Source organism: Schistocerca americana, chromosome 5, assembly GCF_021461395.2.
Source record: "Schistocerca americana isolate TAMUIC-IGC-003095 chromosome 5, iqSchAmer2.1, whole genome shotgun sequence".
NCBI lineage: Eukaryota > Metazoa > Arthropoda > Insecta > Orthoptera > Acrididae > Schistocerca > Schistocerca americana.
The window spans coordinates 770,321,788-770,344,536 of NC_060123.1; positions in this window are offsets into that span (position 1 = coordinate 770,321,788).

Genomic DNA, 22,749 nt, shown 5'->3' on the forward strand with positions numbered 1-22,749 from the left:
TCTATTGCTGCCTCGGTCACCAAATGCTCCGTCTCCTGTGAGTCTAGATTTTTGAATCCGACGCGTAACAGATAGTTAAATGCAAAGTTCAGGGCCTCCTAATGACGATGGAACACTCAAATTGCGTCGAGATTCAATACATCGTCCTTCAGCCGACTTGTCTTCAAGGGTCTATTGCTGCCTCGGGCACCTTGTGGTCGTTCTCCTGTGAGTCTAGATATTCGAATCCGACGCAAAACTGATAGTTAATTGTAACGTTCAGGGCCTCCTAATGACGATGGAACACTCAAATTGCGTCGAGATTCAATACATCATCCTCCAGCCCACTTATATCCAAGGGGAAATTGCTGTCTCGGGCACCACATGATCCTTCTCCTGTGAGTAGATTTTCGAATCCGACGCTAAAATAATAGTTAATTGCAACGTTCAGCGCCTCCTAATGACGATGGAACACTCAAATTGCGTCGAGATTCAATACATCGTCATTCAGCCGACTTGTTTCCAAGGGTCTATTGCTGCCTCGGGCACCTTATGGTCGTTCTCCTCTGAGTCTAGATTTTCTAATCCGACGCAAAACTCATTGTTAATTGTAACGTTCAGGACCTCCTAATGATGATGGAACACTCAAATTGCGTCGAGATTCAATACATCGTCCTCCAGCCGACTTGTATCCAAGGGCATATTGCTGTCTCGGGCTTCATATGATCCTTCTCCTGTGAGTAGATTTTCGAATCCGACGCTAAAATGATAGTTAATTGTAACGTTCAGTGCCTTCTAATGACGATGGGACACTCAAATTGCGTCGAGATTCAAAACATTGGCCTTTCAGCCGACTTGTCTCCAAGGGCATATTGCTGCCTCGGGCACCATATGGTCCGTCTCCTGTGAGTCTAGATTTTCGAATCCGACGCAAAAATGATAGTTAATTGTAACGTTCAGCGCTTCCTAATGACGATGGAACACTCAAATTGCGTCGCGTTTCAATACATCGTCCTCCAGCGGACTGGTCTCCAATGGGATATAGCCTCGGGCACCTTATGATCCGTATCCAGTGAGTCTAGAATTTCGAATCCGACGCAAAACTGATAGTTAATTGTAACGTTAAGGGACTCCTAATGACGATGGAACACTCAAATTGCGTCGAGATTCAATACATCGTCCTTCAGCCGACTTGTCACCAAGGTTCTATTGCTGCCTCGGCCACCTTATGGTCGTTCTTCTGTGAGTCTAGATTTTAGAATCCGACGCAAAACTGATAGTTAATTGTAACGTCAGGGCCTCCTAATGACGACGGTACACTGAAATTGCGTCGAGATTCAATACATCGTCCTTCAACCGACTTGTCTCCAAGGGTCTGGTTCTGCCTCGGGCACCTTATGGTCGTTCTCCTGTGAGTCTAGATTTTCTAATCCGACGCAAAACTGATTGTTAATTGTAACGTTCAGTTCCTCCTAATGACGATGGAACACTCAAATTGCGTCGCGTTTCAATACATCGTCCTCCAGCGGACTGGTCTCCAATGGGATATAGCCTCGGGCACCTTATGGTCCGTATCCAGTGAGTCTAGAATTTCGAATCCGACGCAAAACTGATAGTTAATTGTAACGTTAAGGGCCTCCTAATGACGATGGAACACTCAAATTGCGTCGAGATTCAATACATCGTCCTTCAGCCGACCTGTCTGCAAGGGTCTATTGCTGCCTCGGGCACATTATGGTCATTCTCCTGTGAGTCTAGATTTTCTAATCCGACGCAAAACATTGTTAATTGTAACGTTCAAGACCTCTTAATGACGATGGAACACTCAAATTGCGTCGGGATTCAATACATCGTCCTCCAGCCGACTGTATTCCAAGGGGATATTGCTGTCTCGGACTTCATATGATCCTTCTCCTGTGAGTATATTTTCGAATCCGACGCCAAAATGATAGTTAATTGTAACGATCAGCGCCTCCTAAAGACGATGGAACACTCAAATTGCGTCGAGAGTCAATACATCGAACTCCAGCCGACTTGTCTACAAGGGGATATTGTTGCCTCTGGCTCTATGTGGTCCGTCTCCTGTGAGTCTAGATTTTCGAATCCGACTCGAAACTGATAGTTAATTGCAACGTTCAGGGCCTCCTAATGACGTTGGAACACTTAAATTTCATCGAGATTCAATACATCGTCCTTCAACCGACTTGTCTCCAAGAGTCTGTTGCTGCCTCGGGCACCTTGTGGTCGATCTCCTGTGAGTCTAGATTTTCGAATCCGACGTAAAACAGATAGTTAATTGTAACGTTCAGGGCCTCCTAATGACGATGGAACACTCAAATTGCGTCGAGATTCAATACATCGTCAACCAGCCGACTTGTATCAAAGGGGATTTTGCTGTCTCGGGCTTCATATGATCCTTCTCCTGTGAGTGGATTTTCGAATCTGACGCTAAAATGATAGTTAATTGTAACGTTAAGCGCCTCCTAATGACGATGGAACACTCAAATTGCGTCGAGATTCAATACATTGGCCCCCAGCCGACTTGTCTCCAAGGGGATATTGCTGCCTCGGGCACCATATGGTCCGTCTCCTGTGAGTCTAGATTTTCGAATCCGACGCAAATATGATAGGTAATTGTAACGTTCAGCGCTCCCTAATGACGATGGAACACTCAAATTGCGTCGAGATTCAATACATCGGCCTCGAGCCGACTTGTCTCCAAGGGTCTTTTGCTGCCTCGGGCCCCTTATGGTCGTTCTCCGGTGAGTCTAGATTATCTAATCCGACGCAAAACTGATTGTTAATTGTAACGTTCAGGACCTCCTAATGGCGATGGAACACTCAAATTGCGTCGAGATTCAATACATCGTCCTCCAGCCGACTTGTATCCAAGGGGATATTGCTGTCTCGGGCTTCATATGATCCTTCTCCTGTGAGTAGATTTTCGAATCCGACGCTAAAATGATAGTTAATTGTAACGTTCAGTGCCTCCTAATGACGATGGAACACTCAAATTGCGTCGCGTTTCAATACATCGTCCTCCAGCCGACTTGTATCCAAGGGGATATTGCTGTCTCGGGCTTCATATGATCCTTCTCCTGTGAGTGGATTTTCGAATCTGACGCTAAAATGATAGTTAATTGTAACGTTAAGCTTCTCCTAATGACGATGGAACACTCAAATTGCGTCGTGATTCAATACATTTGCCTCCAGCCGACTTGTCTCCAAGGGGATATTGCTGCCTCGGGCACCAAATGGTCCGTCTCCCGTGAGTCTAGATTTTTGAATCCGACGCGAAAATGATAGTTATTTGTAACGTTCAGCGCCTACTAATAACGATGGAACACTGAAATTGCGTCGAGGGTCAATACATCGACCTCCAGCCGACTTGTCCCCAAGGGGATATTGCTGTCTCGAGCACCATATGATCCTTCTCCTCTGAGGCTACATTTTCGCATCCGACGCGAAACTGATAGTTAATTGTAACGATCAGGGCCTCCTAATGACGATGGAACACTCAAATTGCGTCGCGATCCAATACATCGTCCTCCAGCCGACTTGTCTCCATGGGTATATTGCTGCCTCGGGCACCTTATAATCGTTCTCCTGTGAGTCTAGATTTTCGAACCCGACGCAAAACTGATAGTCATTTGTAGCGCTCAGGGCCACCTATTGACGATGGAACACTCAAATTGTGTCGAGATTCAATACATTGGCCTCCAGCCGACTTGTCTCCAAGGGTCTACTGCTGCCTCGCGCACCTTATGGTCGTTCTCCTGTGAGTCTAGATTTTCTAATCCGACGCAAAACTGATTTTTAATTGTAACGTTCAGGGCCTCCTAATGACGATGGAACACTCAAATTGCGTCGCGTTTCAATACTTCGTCCTCCAGCGGACTGGTCTCCAAGGGCATATAGCCTCGGGCACCTTATGGGTTGTATCCAGTGGGCCTAGATTTTCGAATCCGACGAAAAACTGATAGTTAATTGTAGCATTGAGGGCCTCCTAATGACGATGGAACACTCAAATTGCGTCGAGATTCAATACATCGTCCTTCAGCCGACTTGTCTTCAAGGGTCTATTGCTGCCTCGGGCACCTTGTGGTCGTTCTCCTGTGAGTCTAGATATTCGAATCCGACGCAAAACTGATAGTTAATTGTAACGTTCAGTGCCTCCTAATGACGATGGAACACTCAAATTGCGTCGCGTTTCAATACATCGTCCTCCAGCCGACTTGTATCCAAGGGGATATTGCTGTCTTGGGCTTCATATGATCCTTCTCCTGTGAGTGGATTTTCGAATCTGACGCTAAAATGATAGTTAATTGTAACGTGAAGCGCCTCCTAATGACGATGGAACACTCAAATTGCGTCGTGATTCAATACATTGGCCTCCAGCCGACTTGTCTCCAAGGGGATATTGCTGCCTCGGGCACCATATGGTCCGTCTCCTGTGAGTCTAGATTTTCGAATCCGACGCAAATATGATAGTTAATTGTAACGTTCAGCGCCCCCTAATGACGATGGAACACTCAAATTGCGTCAAGATTCAATACATCGTCCATCAGCCGACTGGCTCGGGCACCAAATGGTCCGTCTCCCGTGAGTCTAGATTTTTGAATCCGACGCGAAAATGATAGTTATTTGTAACGTTCAGCGCCTACTAATAACGATGGAACACTGAAATTGCGTCGAGGGTCAATACATCGACCTCCAGCCGACTTGTCCCCAAGGGGATATTGCTGTCTCGGGCACCATATGATCCTTCTCCTCTGAGGCTACATTTTCGCATCCGACGCGAAACTGATAGTTAATTGTAACGATCAGGGCCTCCTAATGACGATGGAACACTCAAATTGCGTCGAGATTCAATACATCGTCCTTTAGCCGACTTGTACCAAGAGTCCATTGCTGCCTCGGGCACCTTATGGTCGTTCTCCTGTTAGTCTAGATTTTCGAATCCCACGAAAAACTGATAGTTAATTGTAACATTCAGGGCCTCCTAATGACGATGGAACACTCAAATTGCGTCGCGATCCAATACATCGTCCTCCAGCCGACTTGTCTCCATGGGTATAATGCTGCCTCGGGCACCTTATGATCGTTCTCCTGTGAGTCTAGATTTTCGAACCCGACGCAAAACTGATAGTTATTTGTAGCGCTCAGGGCCACCTATTGACGATGGAACACTCAAATTGTGTCGAGATTCAATACATTGGCCTCCAGCCGACTTGTCTCCAAGGGTCTACTGCTGCCTCGCGCACCTTATGGTCGTTCTCCTGTGAGTCTAGATTTTCTAATCCGACGCAAAACTGATTTTTAATTGTAACGTTCAGGGCCTCCTAATGGCGATGGAACACTCAAATTGCGTCGCGTTTCAATACTTCGTCCTCCAGCGGACTGGTCTCCAAGGGCATATAGCCTCGGGCACCTTATGGGTTGTATCCAGTGGGCCTAGATTTTCGAATCCGACGAAAAACTGATAGTTAATTGTAGCATTGAGGGCCTCCTAATGACGATGGAACACTCAAATTGCGTCGAGATTCAATACATCGTCCTTCAGCCGACTTGTCTTCAAGGGTCTATTGCTGCCTCGGGCACCTTGTGGTCGTTCTCCTGTGAGTCTAGATATTAGAATCCGATGCAAAACTGATAGTTAATTGTAACGTTCAGGGCCTCCTAATGACGATGGAACACTCAAATTGCGTCGAGATTCAATACATCATCCTCCATCCCACTTATATCCAAGGGGAAATTGCTGTCTCGGGCACAACATGATCCTTCTCCTGTGAGTAGATTTTCGAATCCGACGCTAAAATGATAGTTAATTGTAACGTTCAGCGCCTCCTAATGACGATGGAACACTCAAATTGCGTCGAGATTCAATACATCGTCATTCAGCCGACTTGTTTCCAAGGGTCTATTGCTGCCTCGGGCACCTTATGGTCGTTCTCCTCTGAGTCTAGATTTTCTAATCCGACTCAAAACTGATTGTTAATTGTAACGTTCAGGACCTCCTAATGACGATGGAACACTCAAATTGCGTCGAGATTCAATACATCGTCCTCCAGCCGACTTGTATCCAAGGGCATATTGCTGTCTCGGGCTTCATATGATCCTTCTCCTGTGAGTAGATTTTCGAATCCGACGCTAAAATGATAGTTAATTGTAACGTTCAGTGCCTCCTAATGACGATGGGACACTCAAAGTGCGTCGAGATTCAATACATTGGCCTTTCAGCCGACTTGTCTCCAAGGGCATATTGCTGCCTCGGGCACCATATGGTCCGTCTCCTGTGAGTCTAGATTTTCGAATCCGACGCAAAACTGATTGTTAATTGTAACGTTCAGTTCCTCCTAACGACGATGGAACACTCAAATTGCGTCGCGTTTCAATACATCGTCCTCCAGCGGACTGGTCTCCAATGGGATATAGCCTCGGGCACCTTTCGGTCCGTATCCAGTGAGTCTAGAATTTCGAATCCGACGCAAAACTGATAGTTAATTGTAACGTTAAGGGCCTCCTAATGACGATGGAACACTCAAATTGCGTCGAGATTCAATACATCGTCCTTCAGCCGACCTGTCTCCAAGGGTCTATTGCTGCCTCGGGCACATTATGGTCATTCTCCTGTGAGTCTATATTTTCTAATCCGACGCAAAACATTGTTAATTGTAACGTTCAAGACCTCCTAATGACGATGGAACACTCAAATTGCGTCGGGATTCAATACATCGTCCTGCAGCCGACTGTATTCCAAGGGGATATTGCTGTCTCGGGCTTCATATGATCCTTCTCCTGTGAGTATATTTTCGAATCCGACGCCAAAATGATTGTTAATTGTAACGTTCAGCGCCTCCTAAGGACGATGGAACACTCAAATTGCGTCGAGAGTCAATACATCGAACTCCAGCCGACTTGTCTACAAGGGGATATTGTTGCCTCGGGCTCTATGTGGTCCGTCTCCTGTGAGTCTAGATTTTCGAATCCGACTCGAAACTGATAGTTAATTGTAACGTTCAGGGCCTCCTAATGACGTTGGAACACTTAAATTTCGTCGAGATTCAATACATCGTCCTTCAACCGACTTGTCTCCAAGAGTCTATTGCGGCCTCGGGCACCTTGTGGTCGATCTCCTGTGAGTCTAGACTTTCGAATCCGACGTAAAACAGATAGTTAATTGTAACGTTCAGGGCCTCCTAATGACGATGGACATTCAAATTGCGTCGAGATTCAATACATCGTCAACCAGCCGACTTGTATTAAAGGGGATATTGCTGTCTCGGGCTTCATATGATCCTTCTCCTGTGAGTGGATTTTCGAATCTGACGCTAAAATGATAGTTAATTGTAACGTTAAGCGCCTCCTAATGACGATGGAACACTCAAATTGCGTCGAGATTCAATACATTGGCCTCCAGCCGACTTGTCTCCAAGGGGATATTGCTGCCTCGGGCACCATATGGTCCGTCTCCTGTGAGTCTAGATTTTCGAATCCGACGCAAATATGATAGTTAATTGTAACGTTCAGCGCCCCCTAATGACGATGGAACACTCAAATTGCGTCGAGATTCAATACATCGGCCTCGAGCCGACTTGTCTCCAAGGGTCTTTTGCTGCCTCGGGCCCCTTATGGTCGTTCTCCGGTGAGTCTAGATTATCTAATCCGACGCAAAACTGATTGTTAATTGTTACGTTCAGGACCTCCTAATGACGATGGAACACTCAAATTGCGTCGAGATTCAATACATCCTCATTCAGCCGACTTGTTTCCAAGGGTCTATTGCTGCCTCGGGCACCTTATGGTCGTTCTCCTCTGAGGTTAGATTTTCTAAGCCGACGCAAAACCGATTGTTAATTGTAACGTTCAGGACCTCCTAATGGCGATGGAACACTCAAATTGCGTCGAGATCCAATACATCGTCCTCCAGCCGACTTGTATCCAAGGGGATATTGCTGTCTCGGGCTTCATATGATCCTTCTCCTGTGAGTAGATTTTCGAATCCGACGCTAAAATGATAGTTAATTGTAACGTTCAGTGCCTCCTAATGACGATGGAACACTCAAATTGCGTCGCGTTTCAATACATCGTCCTCCAGCCGACTTGTATCCAAGGGGATATTGCTGTCTCGGGCTTCATATGATCCTTCTCCTGTGAGTGGATTTTCGAATCTGACGCTAAAATGATAGTTAATTGTAACGTTAAGCGCCTCCTAATGACGATGGAACACTCAAATTGCGTCGAGATTCAATACATTGGCCTCCAGCCGACTTGTCTCCAAGGGGATATTGCTGCCTCGGGCACCATATGGTCCGTCTCCTGTGAGTCTAGATTTTCGAATCCGACGCAAATATGATAGTTAATTGTAACGTTCAGCGCCCCCTAATGACGATGGAACACTCAAATTGCGTCGAGATTCAATACATCGGCCTCGAGCCGACTTGTCTCCAAGGGTCTTTTGCTGGGTCGGGCCCCTTATGGTCGTTTTCCTCTGAGTCTAGATTTTCTAATCCGACGCAAAACTGATTGTTAATTGTAACGTTCAGGACCTCCTAATGACGATGGAACACTCAAATTGCGTCGAGATTCAATACATCGTCCTCCAGCCGACTTGTATCCAAGGGCATATTGCTGTCTCGGGCTTCATATGATCCTTCTCCTGTGAGTAGATTTTCGAATCCGACGCTAAAATTATAGTTAATTGTAACGTTCAGTGCCTCCTAATGACGATGGGACACTCAAATTGCGTCGAGATTCAATACATTGGCCTTTCAGCCGACTTGTCTCCAAGGGCATATTGCTGCCTAGGGGCACCATATGGTCCGTCTCCTGTGAGTCTAGATTTTCGAATCCGACGCAAAAATGATAGTTAATTGGAACGTTCAGCGCTTCCTAATGACGATGGAACACTCAAATTGCGTCGAGATCCAATACATCGTCCTTCAGCCGACTTGTCACCAAGGTTCTATTGCTGCCTCGGCCACCTTATGGTCGTTCTTCTGTGAGTCTAGATTTTAGAATCCGACGCAAAACTGATAGTTAATTGTAACGTCAGGGCCTCCTAATGACGATGGTACACTGAAATTGCGTCGAGATTCAATACATCGTCCTTCAACCGACTTGTCTCCAAGGGTCTGGTTCTGCCTCGGGCACCTTATGGTCTTTCTCCTGTGAGTCTAGATTTTCTAATCCGACGCAAAACTGATTGTTAATTGTAACGTTCAGTTCCTCCTAATGACGATGGAACACTCAAATTGCGTCGCGTTTCAATACATCGTCCTCCAGCGGACTGGTCTCCAATGGGATATAGCCTCGGGCACCTTATGGTCCGTATCCAGTGAGTCTAGAATTTCGAAACCGACGCAAAACTGATAGTTAATTGTAACGTTAAGGGCCTCCTAATGACGATGGAACACTCAAATTGCGTCGAGATTCAATACATCGTCCTTCAGCCGACCTGTCTCCAAGGGTCTATTGCTGCCTCGGGCACATTATGGTCATTCTCCTGTGAGTCTAGATTTTCTAATCCGACGCAAAACATTGTTAATTGTAACGTTCAAGACCTCCTAATGACGATGGAACACTCATATTGCGTCGGGATTCAATACATCGTCCTCCAGCCGACTGTATTCCAAGGGGATATTGCTGTCTCGGGCTTCATATGATCCTTCTCCTGTGAGTATATTTTCGAATCCGACGCCAAAATGATAGTTAATTGTAACGTTCAGCGCCTCCTAAAGACGATGGAACACTCAAATTGCGTCGAGAGTCAATACATCGAACTCCAGCCGACTTGTCTACAAGGGGATATTGTTGCCTCGGCCTCTATGTGGTCCGTCTCCTGTGAGTCTAGATTTTCGAATCCGACTCGAAACTGATAGTTAATTGTAACGTTCAGGGCCTCCTAATGACGTTGGAACACTTATATTTCGTCGAGATTCAATACATCGTCCTTCAACCGACTTGTCTCCAAGAGTCTATTGCTGCCTCGGGCACCTTGTGGTCGATCTCCTGTGAGTCTAGATTTTCGAATCCGACGTAAAACAGATAGTTAATTGTAACGTTCAGGGCCTCCTAATGACGATGGACACTCAAATTGCGTCGAGATTCAATACATCGTCAACCAGCCGACTTGTATCAAAGGGGATATTGCTGTCTCGGGCTTCATATGAACCTTCTCCTGTGAGTAGATTTTCGAATCCGACGCTAAAATGATAGTTAATTGTAACGTTCAGTGCCTCCTAATGACGATGGAACACTCAAATTGAGTAGAGATTCAATACATTGTCCTCCAGCCGACTTGTATCCAAGGGGATATTGCTGTCTCGGGCTTCATATGATCCTTCTCCTGTGAGTGGATTTTCGAATCTGACGCTAAAATGATAGTTAATTGTAACGTTAAGCGCCTCCTAATGACGATGGAACACTCAAATTGCGTCGGGATTCAATACATTGGCCTCCAGCCGACTTGTCTCCAAGGGGATATTGCTGCCTCGGGCACCATATGGTCCGTCTCCTGTGAGTCTAGATTTTCGAATCCGACGCAAATATGATAGTTAATTGTAACGTTCAGCGCCCCCTAATGACGATGGAACACTCAAATTGCGTCGAGATTCAATACATCGGCCTCGAGCCGACTTGTCCCCAAGGGTCTTTTGCTGCCTCGGGCCCCTTATGGTCGTTCTCCGGTGAGTCTAGATTATCTAATCCGACGCAAAACTGATTGTTAATTGTTACGTTCAGGACCTCCTAATGACGATGGAACACTCAAATTGCGTCGAGATTCAATACATCCTCATTCAGCCGACTTGTTTCCAAGGGTCTATTGCTGCCTCGGGCACCTAATGGTCGTTCTCCTCTGAGGTTAGATTTTCTAAGCCGACGCAAAACCGATTGTTAATTGTAACGTTCAGGACCTCCTAATGGCGATGGAACACTCAAATTGCGTCGAGATCCAATACATCGTCCTCCAGCCGACTTGTATCCAAGGGGATATTGCTGTCTCGGGCTTCATATGATCCTTCTCCTGTGAGTAGATTTTCGAATCCGACGCTAAAATGATAGTTAATTGTAACGTTCAGTGCCTCCTAATGACGATGGAACACTCAAATTGCGTCGCGTTTCAATACATCGTCCTCCAGCCGACTTGTATCCAAGGGGATATTGCTGTCTCGGGCTCCATATGATCCTTCTCCTGTGAGTGGATTTTCGAATCCGACGCAAATATGATAGTTAATTGTAACGTTCAGCGCCCCCTAATGACGATGGAACACTCAAATTGCGTCGAGAGTCAATACATCGGCCTCGAGCCGACTTGTCTCCAAGGGTCTTTTGCTGCCTCGGGCCCCTTATGGTCGTTTTCCTCTGAGTCTAGATTTTCTAATCCGACGCAAAACTGATTGTTAATTGGAACGTTCAGCGCTTCCTAATGACGATGGAACACTCAAATTGCGTCCAGATCCAATACATCGTCCTTCAGCCGACTTGTCACCAAGGCTCCATTGCTGCCTCGGCCACCTTATGGTCGTTCTTCTGTAAGTCTAGATTTTAGAATCCGACGCAAAACTGATAGTTAATTGTAACGTCAGGGCCTCCTAATGACGATGGTACACTGAAATTGCGTCGAGATTCAATACATCGTCCTTCAACCGACTTGTCTCCAAGGGTCTGGTTCTGCCTCGGGCACCTTATGGTCGTTCTTCTGTGAGTCTAGATTTTCTAATCCGACGCAAAACATTGTTAATTGTAACGTTCAAGACCTCCTAATGACGATGGAACACTCAAATTGCGTCGGGATTCAATACATCGTCCTCCAGCCGACTGTATTCCAAGGGGATATTGCTGTCTCGGGCTTCATATGATCCTTCTCCTGTGAGTATATTTTCGAATCCGACGCCAAAATGATAGTTAAATGTAACGTTCAGCGCCTCCTAAAGACGATGGAACACTCAAATTGCGTCGAGAGTCAATACATCGAACTCCAGTCGACTTGTCTACAAGGGGATATTGTTCCCTCGGGCTCTATGTGGTCCGTCTCCTGTGAGTCTAGATTTTCGAATCCGACTCCAAACTGATAGTTAATTGTAACGTTCAGGGCCTCATAATGACGTTGGAACACTTAAATTTCGTCGAGATTCAATACATCGTCCTTCAACCGACTTGTCTCCAAGAGTCTATTGCTGCCTCGGGCACCTTGTGGTCGATCTCCTGTGAGTCTAGATTTTCGAATCCGACGTAAAACAGATAGTTAATTGTAACGTTCAGGGCCTCCTAATGACGACGGGCACTCAAATTGCGTCGAGATTCAATACATCGTCAACCAGCCGACTTGTATCAAAGGGGATATTGCTGTCTCGGGCTTCATATGAACCTTCTCCTGTGAGTAGATTTTCGAATCCGACGCTAAAAAGATAGTTAATTGTAACGTTCAGTGCCTCCTAATGACGATGGAACACTCAAATTGAGTAGAGATTCAATACTTTGTCCTCCAGCCGACTTGTATCCAAGGGGATATTGCTGTCTCGGGCTTCATATGATCCTTCTCCTGTGAGTGGATTTTCGAATCTGACGCTAAAATGATAGTTAATTGTAACGTTAAGCGCCTCCTAATGACGATGGAACACTCAAATTGCGTCGAGATTCAACACATTGGCCTCCAGCCGACTTGTCTCCAAGGGGATATTGCTGCCTCGGGCCCCTTATGGTCGTTCTCCGGTGAGTCTAGATTATCTAATCCGACGCAAAACTGATTGTTAATTGTTACGTTCAGGACCTCCTAATGACGATGGAACACTCAAATTGCGTCGAGATTCAATACATCGTCATTCAGCCGACTTGTTTCCAAGGGTCTATTGCTGCCTCGGGCACCTTATGGTCGTTCTCCTCTGAGTCTAGATTTTCTAATCCGACGCAATACCGATTGTTAATTGTAACGTTCAGGACCTCCTAATGACGATGGAACACTCAAATTGCGTCGAGATTCAATACATCGTCCTCCAGCCGACTTGTATCCAAGGGGATATTGCTGTCTCGGGCTTCATATGATCCTTCTCCTGTGAGTAGATTTTCGAATCCGACGCTAAAATGATAGTTAATTGTAACGTTCAGTACCTCCTAATGACGATGGAACACTCAAATTGCGTCGCGTTTCAATACATCGTCCTCCAGCGGACTGGTCTCCAAGGGGATATAGCCTCGGGCACCTTATGGTCCGTATCCAGTGTGTCTAGAATTTCGAATCCGACGCAAAACTGATAGTTAATTGTAACGTTAAGGGCCTCCTAATGACGATGGAACACTCAATTTGCGTCGAGATTCAATACATCGTCCTTCAGCCGACCTGTCTCCAAGGGTCTATTGCTGCCTCGGGCACTTTATGGTCATTCTCCTGTGAGTCTAGATTTTCTAATCCGACGCAAAACATTGTTAATTGTAACGTTCTGGACCTCCTAATGACGATGGAACTCTCAAATTGCGTCGGGATTCAATACATCGTCCTCCAGCCGACTGTATTCCAAGGGGATATTGCTGTCTCGGGCTTCATATGATCCTTCTCCTGTGAGTAGATTTTCGAATCCGACGCGAAACTGATAGTTAATTGTAAAGTTCAGAGCCTCCTAATGACGTTGGAACACTCAAATTTCGTCGAGATTCAATACATCGTCCTTCAACCGACTTGTCTCCAAGAGTCTATTGCTGCCTCGGGCACCTTGTGGTCGATCTCCTGTGAGTCTTGCTTTTCGAATCCGACGCAAAACAGGTAGTTAATTGTAACGTTCAGTGCCTCCTAATGACGATGGAACACTCAAATTGCGTCGAGATTCAATACATCGTCCTCCAGCCGACTTGTATCCAAGGGGATATTGCTGTCTCGGGCTTCATATGATCCTTCACTTGTGAGTAGATTTTCGAATCCGACGCTAAAATGATAGTTAATTGTAACGTTCAGCGCCTCCTAATGACGATGGAATACTCAAATTGCGTCGAGACTCAATACATCGTATTCCAGCCGACTTGTCTCCAAGGGTCTATTGCTGCCTCGGGCACCTTATGGTCGTTCTCCTGTGAGTCTAGATTTTCGAATCCGACGCAAAAATGATAGTTAATTGTAACGTTCAGGGCCTCCTAATGACGATGGAACACTCAAATTGCGTCGAGATTCAATACATCTTCCTCCAGCCGACTTGCCTCCAAGGGTCTATTGCTGCCTCGGGCACCTTACGGTCGTTCTCCTGTGAGTCTAGATTTTCGAATCCGACGTGAAACTGATAGTTAATTCTAACGTTCAGGGCCTCCTAATGACGATGGAGCGCTCAAATTGCGTCGCGATTCAATACATCGTCTTCCAGCGGACTGGTCTCCAAGGGGATATTGCTGCTTCGGGTACCTTATGGTCCGTCTCCAGTGAGTCTAGATTTTCGAATGCGACGAAAAACTGCTAGTTAATTGTAACATTCAGGGACGCCTAGTTACGATGGAACTCTCAAATTGCGTCGCGATCCAACACATCGTCCTCCAGCCGACTTGTCTCAAAGGGTCTATTGCTGCCTGGGGCGCGTTATGATCGTTTTCCTGTGAGTTTAGATTTTCGAATCCGACGAAAAATTGATAGTTAATTGTAATGTTCAGGGCCTCCTAATGACGATGGAACACTCAAATTGCGTCGAGATTCAATACATCGGCCTCCAGCGGACTGGTCTCCAAGGGGATATAGCTTTGGGCACCTTATGGTCCGCCTCCAGTGAGTCTAGATCTTCGATTCCGACGAAAGACTGATGGTTTATTGTATCATTCAGGGCCACCTAATGACGATGGAACACTCAAATAGCGTCGAGATTCTATACATCGGCCTCCAGCCGACTTGTCTCCAAGGGGATATTGTTGTCTCGGGCACAATATGATCCTTCTCCTGTGAGTCTAGATTTTCGAATCCGACGCAAAACTGATAGTTAAGTTCAGGGCCTCCTAATGACGATGGATCACTCAAATTGCGTCGAGATTCAATACATCGTCCTGCAGCCGACTTGTTTCCAAGGGTCTATTGCTGCCTCGGGCACGTTATGATCGTTTTCCTGTGAGTCTAGATTTTCGAATCCGACGAAAAATTGATAGTTAATTGTAAAGTTCAGGGCCTCCTAATGACGATGGAACACTCAATTTGCGTCGTGATTCAATACATCGTCCTGCAGCCGACTTGTCTCCAAGTGTCTATTGCTGCCTGGGGCACCTTATGGTCGTTCCCCTGTGAGTATAGAATTTAGAATCCGACGAAAAACTGATTTTTAATTGTAATGTTCAGGGGCTCCTAATGACGATGGAACACTCAAATTGCGTCGAGATTCAATACATCGGCCTCCAGCCGACTTGTCTCCAAGGGGATATTGCTGCCTCGGGCACCATATGGTCCTTCTCCTGTGAGTCTAGATTTTCGATTCCGACGCAAAAATGATAGTTAATTGTCAGGTTCAGCGCCTCCTAATGACGATGGAACACTCAAATTGCTTTGCGATTCAATACATCGTCCTACAGCGGACTGGTCTAAAAGGGGATGTAGCTTCCGGCACCTTATGGTCCGAATCCTGTGAGTCTAGATTTTCGATTCCGACGAAAAACTGATGGTTAATTGTATCATTCAGGACCACCAAATGACGATGGAACACTCAATTTGCGTCGAGATTCTATACATCGGCCTCCAGCCGACTTGCCTCCAAGGGGATATTGCTGTTTGGGCACAATGTGAGTCTTCTCCTGTGAGTCTACATTTTCGAATCCGACGCAAAGCTGATAGTTAGGTTCAGGGCCTCCTAATGACGATGGAACACTCAAATTGCGTCGAGATTCAATACATCGTCCTTCAGCCGACTTGTCTCCAAGGGTCTATTGCTGCCTCGGGCACCTTATGGTCGTTCTCCTGTGAGTCTAGATTTTCTAATCCGACGCAAAACTGATAGTTAATTGTAAAGTTCAGGGCCTCCTAATGACGATGGAACACTCAAATTGCGTCGAGATTCAATACATCGGCATTCAGCAGATTTGTCTCCAAGGGTCTATTGCTGCCTCGGGCACCTTATGGCCGTTCCCCTGTGAGTCTAGATTTTAGAATCCGACGCAAAACTGATTTTTAATAGTAATGTTCAGGGCCTCCTAATGACGATGGAACACTCAAATTGCGTCGAGATTCAATACATCGTCCTCCAGCGGACTGGTCTCCAAGGGGATATTGCTGCTTCGGGTACCTTATGGTCCGTCTCCAGTGAGTCTAGATTTTCGAATCCGACGAAAAACTGCTAGTTAATTGTAACATTCAGGGGCTCCTAGTTACGATGGAACCCTCAAATTGCGTCGCGATCCAATACATCGTCCTCCAGCCGACTTGTCTCCAAGGTTCTATTGCAGCCTGGGGCACCTTATGATCGTTATCCTGTGAGTCTAGGTTTTCGAATCCGACGCAAAACTGACAGTTAATTGCAACGTTCAGGGCCTCCTAATGACGATGGAACACTCAAATTGCGTCGAGATTCAATACATCGGCATTCAGCCGATTTTTCTCCAAGGGTCTATTGCTGCCTCGGGCACCTTATTGTCGTTCCCCTGTGTGGAACTCTCAAATTGCGTCGCGATCCAATACATCGTCCGCCAGCCGACTTATCTCCAAGGGTCTATTGCTGCCTGGGGCACCTTATGATCGTTTTCCTGTGGGTCTAGATTTTCGAATCCGACGCAAGACTAATAGTTAATTCTAACGTTCAGGGCCTCCTAATGACGATGGAACACCAAATTGCGTCGAAATTCAATACATCGGCATTCAGCAGATTTGTCTCCAAGGGTCTATTGCTGCCTCGGGCACCTTATGGTCGTTCCCCTGTGAGTCTAGACTTTAGAATCTGACGCAAAATTGATTTTTATTAGTAATGTTCAGGGCCTTCTAATGACGGTGGAACGCTCAAATTGCGTCGAGATTCTATACATCGGTCTCCAGCAGACTTGTCTCCAAGGGGATATTGCTGTCTCGGGCACAATATGATCCTTCTCCTGTGAGTCTAGATTTTCGAATCCGACGCAAAAATGATAGTTAAGTTCAGGGCCTCCTAATGACGATGGAACACTCAAATTGCGTCGAGATTCAATACCTCGGCCTCCAGCCGACTTGTCTACAAGGGTCTATTGCTGCCTCGGGCACTTTATGATCGTTCTCCTGTGAGTCTAGATTTTCGAATTCGACGTATAACTGATAGTTAATTGTAACGCTTCGAGCCTCCTAATAAAGATGGAACACTCAAATTGAGTCAAGATTCAATACATCGTCCTCCAGTCGACTTGTCTCCAAGGGGATAATGCTGCCTCGGGCACCATGTGGTCCATCTCCTGTGAGTCTAGATTTTCGACTCCGACCGGAAATTGATAGTTAATTGTAACGTTCAGGGCCTCCTAATGACGATGGAACGCTCAAATTGCGTCGAGATTCAATACATCGTCCTTCAGCCTACTTGTCTCCAAGGGTCTATTGCTGCCTCGGGCACCTTATGGTCGTTCTCCTGGGAGTCTAGATGTTCTAATCCGACGCAAAACTGATTGTGAATTGTAATGTTCAGGACCTCCTAATGACGATGGAACACTCAAATTGCGTCTAGATTCAATACATCGGCCTCCAGCCGACTTGTATCCAAAGGGATTTTGCTGTCTCTTGCTTCATATGATCCTTCTACTGTGGGTAGATTATCGAATCCGACGCTAAAATGATAGTTAATTGTAACGTTCAGCGCCACCTAATGACGATGGAACACTTAAATTTCGTCGAGATTCTATACATCGGCCTCCAGCCGACTTGTCGCCAAGGGGATATTGCTGTCTCGTGCTTCAAATGATCCTTCTCCTGGGAGTATATTTTCGAATCCGACGCTAAAATGATAATTAATTGTAACGTTCAGCGCCTCCTAAAGACGATGGAACACTCAAATTGCGTCGAGATTCAATACCTCGGCCTCCAGCCGACTTGTCTCCAAGGGGATATTGCTGCCTCGGGCACCATATGTTCGGTCTCCTGTGAGTCTAGATTTTCGAATCCGACGAAAAACTGATAGTTAATTGTAACATTCAGGGACTCCTAGTTACGATGGAACTCTCAAATTGCGTCGCGATCCAATACATCGTCCTCCAGCCGAATTGTCTCCAAGGGGATATTGCTGCCTCGGGCTCTATGTTGTCCGTCTCATGTGAGTCTAGATTTTCGAATCCGACGCAAAACTGATAGTTAATTGTATCATTCAGGGCCACCTAATGACGATGGAACACTCAATTTGCGTCGAGATTCTATACATTGGCATTCAGCCGATTTGTCTCCAAGGGGATACTGCTGTCTCAGGCTTCATATGATCCTTCTCCTGTGAGTATATTTTCGAATCCGACGCTAAAATGATAATTAATTGTATCTTTCAGCGCCTCCTAAAGACAATGGAACACTCAAATTACGTCGAGACTCAATACATCGTCCTGCAGCCGACTTGTCTCCAAGGGTCTATTGCTGCCTCGGGCACCCTTTGGTCGTTCCCCTGTGAGTATAGAATTTAGAATCCGACGAAAAACTGATTTTTAATTGTAATGTTCAGGGCCTCCTAATGACGATGGAACACTCAAATTGCGTCGAGATTCAATACATCGGACTCCAGCCGACCTGTATCCAAGGGGATATTGCTGCCTCGGGCACCATATGGTCCTTCTCCTGTGAGTCTAGATTTTCGAATCCGACGCAAAAATGATAGTTAATTGTTACGTTCAGCGCCTCCTAATGACGATGGAACACTCAAATTGCGTCGCGATTTAATACATCGTCCTCCAGCGGACTGGTCTCCAAGGGGATATAGCTTCGGGCACCATATGGTCCGTATATAGTGAGTCTAGATTTTCGATTCCGACGAAAAACTGATGGTTAATTGTATCATTCAGGACCACCTAATGACGATGGAACACTCAAATTGCGTCGAGATTCTATACATCGGCCTCCAGCCGACTTGTCTCCAAGGGGATATTGCTGTCTCGGGCACAATATGATCCTTCTTCTGTGAGTCTAGATTTTCTAATCCGTCTTAAAACTAATAGTTAGTTGAAAAGTTAAGGGCCTCCTAATGACGATAGAACACTCAAATTGCATCGAGATTCAAAACATCGGCATTCAGCAGATTTGTCTCCAAGGGTCTATTGCTGCCTCGGGCACCTTATGGTCGTTCCCCTGTGAGTCTAGAATTTAGAATCCGACGCATAACTGATTTTTAGTTGTAATGTTCAGGGCCACCTAATGACGATGGAACACTCAAATTGCGTCGAGATTCTATACATCGGCCACCAGCCGACTTGTCTCCAAGGGGATATTGCTGTCTCAGGTACAAAATGATCCTTCTCCTGTGAGTCTAGATTTTCGAATCCGACGCAAAACTGATAAGTTCAGGGCCTCCTAATGACGACGGAACACTCAAATTGCGTGGAGATTCAATACATCGTCCTTCAGCCGACTTGTCTCCAAGGGTCTATTGCTGCCTCGGGCACTATATGGTCGTTCTCCTGTGGGTCTAGATTTTCTAATTCGACGCAAAACTGATTGTTACTTGTAACGTTCAGGACCTCCTAACGACGTTGGAACACTCAAATTGCGTTGAGAGTCAATACATCGAACTCCAGCCGACTTGTCTACAAGGGGATATTGCTGCCTCGGGCTCTATGTGGTCCGTCTCCTGTGAGTCTAGATTTTCGAATCCGACGCGAAACTGATAGTTAATTCTAACGTTCAGGGCCTCCTAATGACGATGGTGCACTCACATTGCGTCGCGATACAATACATCGTCCTCTAGCGGGTCAGGTCTCCAAGGGGATATTGCTGCTTCGGGTACCTTATGGTCCGTCTCCAGTGAGTCTAGATTATCGATTCCGACGCAAAACTGATAGTTAATTGTAACGTTCAGGGCCTCCTAATGACGATGGAATACTCAAATTGCGTCGAGATTCAATACATTGGCATTCAGCCGATTTGTCTCCAAGCGTCTATTGCTGCCTCGGGTACCTTATGGTCGTTCCCCTGTGAGTCTAGATTTTAGAATCCGACGCAAAACTGATATTCAATTGTAATGTTCAGGGCCTCCTAATGACGATGAAACACTCAAATTGCGTCGAGATTCTATTTATCGGCCTCCAGCCGACTTGTCTCCAAGGGGGTATTGCTGTCTCGGGCACAATATGATCCTTCTCCTGTGAGTCTAGTTTTTCGAATCCGACGCAAAGATGATAGTTAAGTTCCGGGCCTCCTAATGCCGATGGAACACTCAAATTGCGTCGAGATGCAATACATCGTCCTTCAGCCGACTTGTCTCAAAGGGTCTATTGCTGCCTCGGGCACCTTATGGTCGTTCTCCTGTGAGTCTAGATTTTGTAATCCGACGCATAACAGATTGTTAATTGTAAAGTTCCGGACCTCCTAATGACGATGGAACACTCAAATTGCGTCGGGATTAAATACATCGTCCTCCAGCCGACTTGTATCCAAGGGGATATTGCTGTCTTGGGCTTCATATGATCCTTCTCCTGTGAGTATATTTTCGAATCCGACGCTAAAATGATAGTTAATTGTAACGTTCAGCGCCTCCTAAAGACGATGGAACACTCAAATTGCGTCGAGATTCAATACATCGGCCTCCAGCCGACTTGTCTCCAAGGGGATATTGCTGCCTCGGGCACCATGTGTTCCGACTCCTGTGAGTCTAGATTTTGGAATCCGACGCACAAATGATAGTTAATTGTAACGTTCAGCGCCTCCTAATGACGATGGAACACTCAAATTGCGTCGAGAGTCAATACATCGATCTCCAGCCGACTTGTCTACAAGGGGATATTGCTGCCTCGGGCTCTATGTGGTCCGTCTCCTGTGAGTCTAGATTTTCGAATCCGACGAAAAACTGATAATTAATTGTATCATTCAGGGCCACCTAATGACGATGGAACACTCAAATTGCGTCGAGATTCTATACATTGGCATTCAGGCGATTTGTCTATAAGGGGATATTGCTGTCTCAGGCTTCATATAATCTTTCTCCTGTGAGTATATTTTCGAATCCGACGCTAAAATGATAATTAATTGTATCGTTCAGCGCCTCCTAAAGACAATGGAACACTCAATTTACGTCGAGACTCAATACATCGTCCTGCAGCCGACTTGTCTCCAAGGGTCTATTGCTGCCTCGGGCACCTTATGTTCGTTCCCCTGTGAGTATAGAATTTAGGATCCGACGAAAAACTTATTTTTAATTGTAATGTTCAGGGCCTCCTAATGACGATGGAACACTCAAATTGCGTCGAGATTCAATACATCGGACTCCAGCCGACTTGTATCCAAGGGGGTATTGCTGCCTCGGGCACCATATGGTCCTTCTCCTGTGAGTCTAGATTTTCGAATCCGACGCAAAAATGATAGTTAATTGTTACGTTCAGCGCCTCCTAATGACGATGGAACACTCAAATTGCGTCGCGATTTAATACATCGTCCTCCAGCGGACTGGTCTCCAAGGGGATATAGCTTCGGGCACCTTATGGTTCGTATCCAGTGAGTCTAGATTTTCGATTCCGACGAAAAACTGATGGTTAATTGTATCATTCAGGACCACCTAATGACGATGGAACACTCAAATTGCGTCGAGATTCTATACATCGGCCTCCAGCCGACTTGTCTCCAAGGGGATATTGCTGTCTCGGGCACAATATGATCCTTCTTCTGTGAGTCTAGCTTTTCTAATCCGACTTAAAACTAATAGTTAATTGAAAAGTTAAGGGCCTCCTAATGACGATGGAACACTCAAATTGCGTCGAGATTCAATACATCGGCATTCAGCAGATTTGTCTCCAAGGGTCTATTGCTGCCTCGGGCACCTTATGGTCGTTCCCCTGTGAGTCTAGATTTTAGAATCCGACGCAAGACTGACTTTTAATTGTAAAAATCAGGGCCTCCTAATGACGATAGAACACTCAAATTGCGTCGAGATTCACTACATCGGCATTCAGCAGATTTGTCTCCAAGGGTCTATTGCTGCCTCGGGCACCTTATGGTCGTTCCCCTGTGAGTCTAGATTTTAGAATCCGACGCAAAACTGATTTGTAGTTGTAATGTTCAGGGCCTCCTAATGACGATGGAACACTCAAATTGCGTCGAGATTCTATACATCGGCCACCAGCCGAATTGTCTCCAAGGGGATATTGCTGTCGCAGGTACAATATGATCCTTCTCCTGTGAGTCTAGATTTTCGAATCCGACGCAAAACTGATAGTTAAGTTCAGGGCCTCCTAATGACGATGGAACACTCAAATTGCGTCGAGATTCAATACATCGTCCTTCAGCCGACTTGTCTCCAAGGGTCAATTGCTGCCTCGGGCACCATATGGTCGTTCTCCTGTGGGTCTAGATTTTCTAATCCGACGCAAAACTGATTGTTACTTGTAACGTTCAGGACCTCCTAACGACGATGGAACACTCAAATTTCGTTGAGAGTCAATACATCGAACTCCAGCCGACTTGTCTACAAGGGGATATTGCTGCCTCGGGCTCTATGTGGTCCGTCTCCTGTGAGTCTAGATTTTCGAATCCGACGCGAAACTGATAGTTAATTCTAACGTTCAGGGCCTCCTAATGACGATGGTGCACTCAAATTGCGGCGCGATACAATACATCGTCCTCTAGAGGACAGGTCACCAAGGGGATATTGCTGCTTCGGGTACCTTATGGTCCGTCTCCAGTGA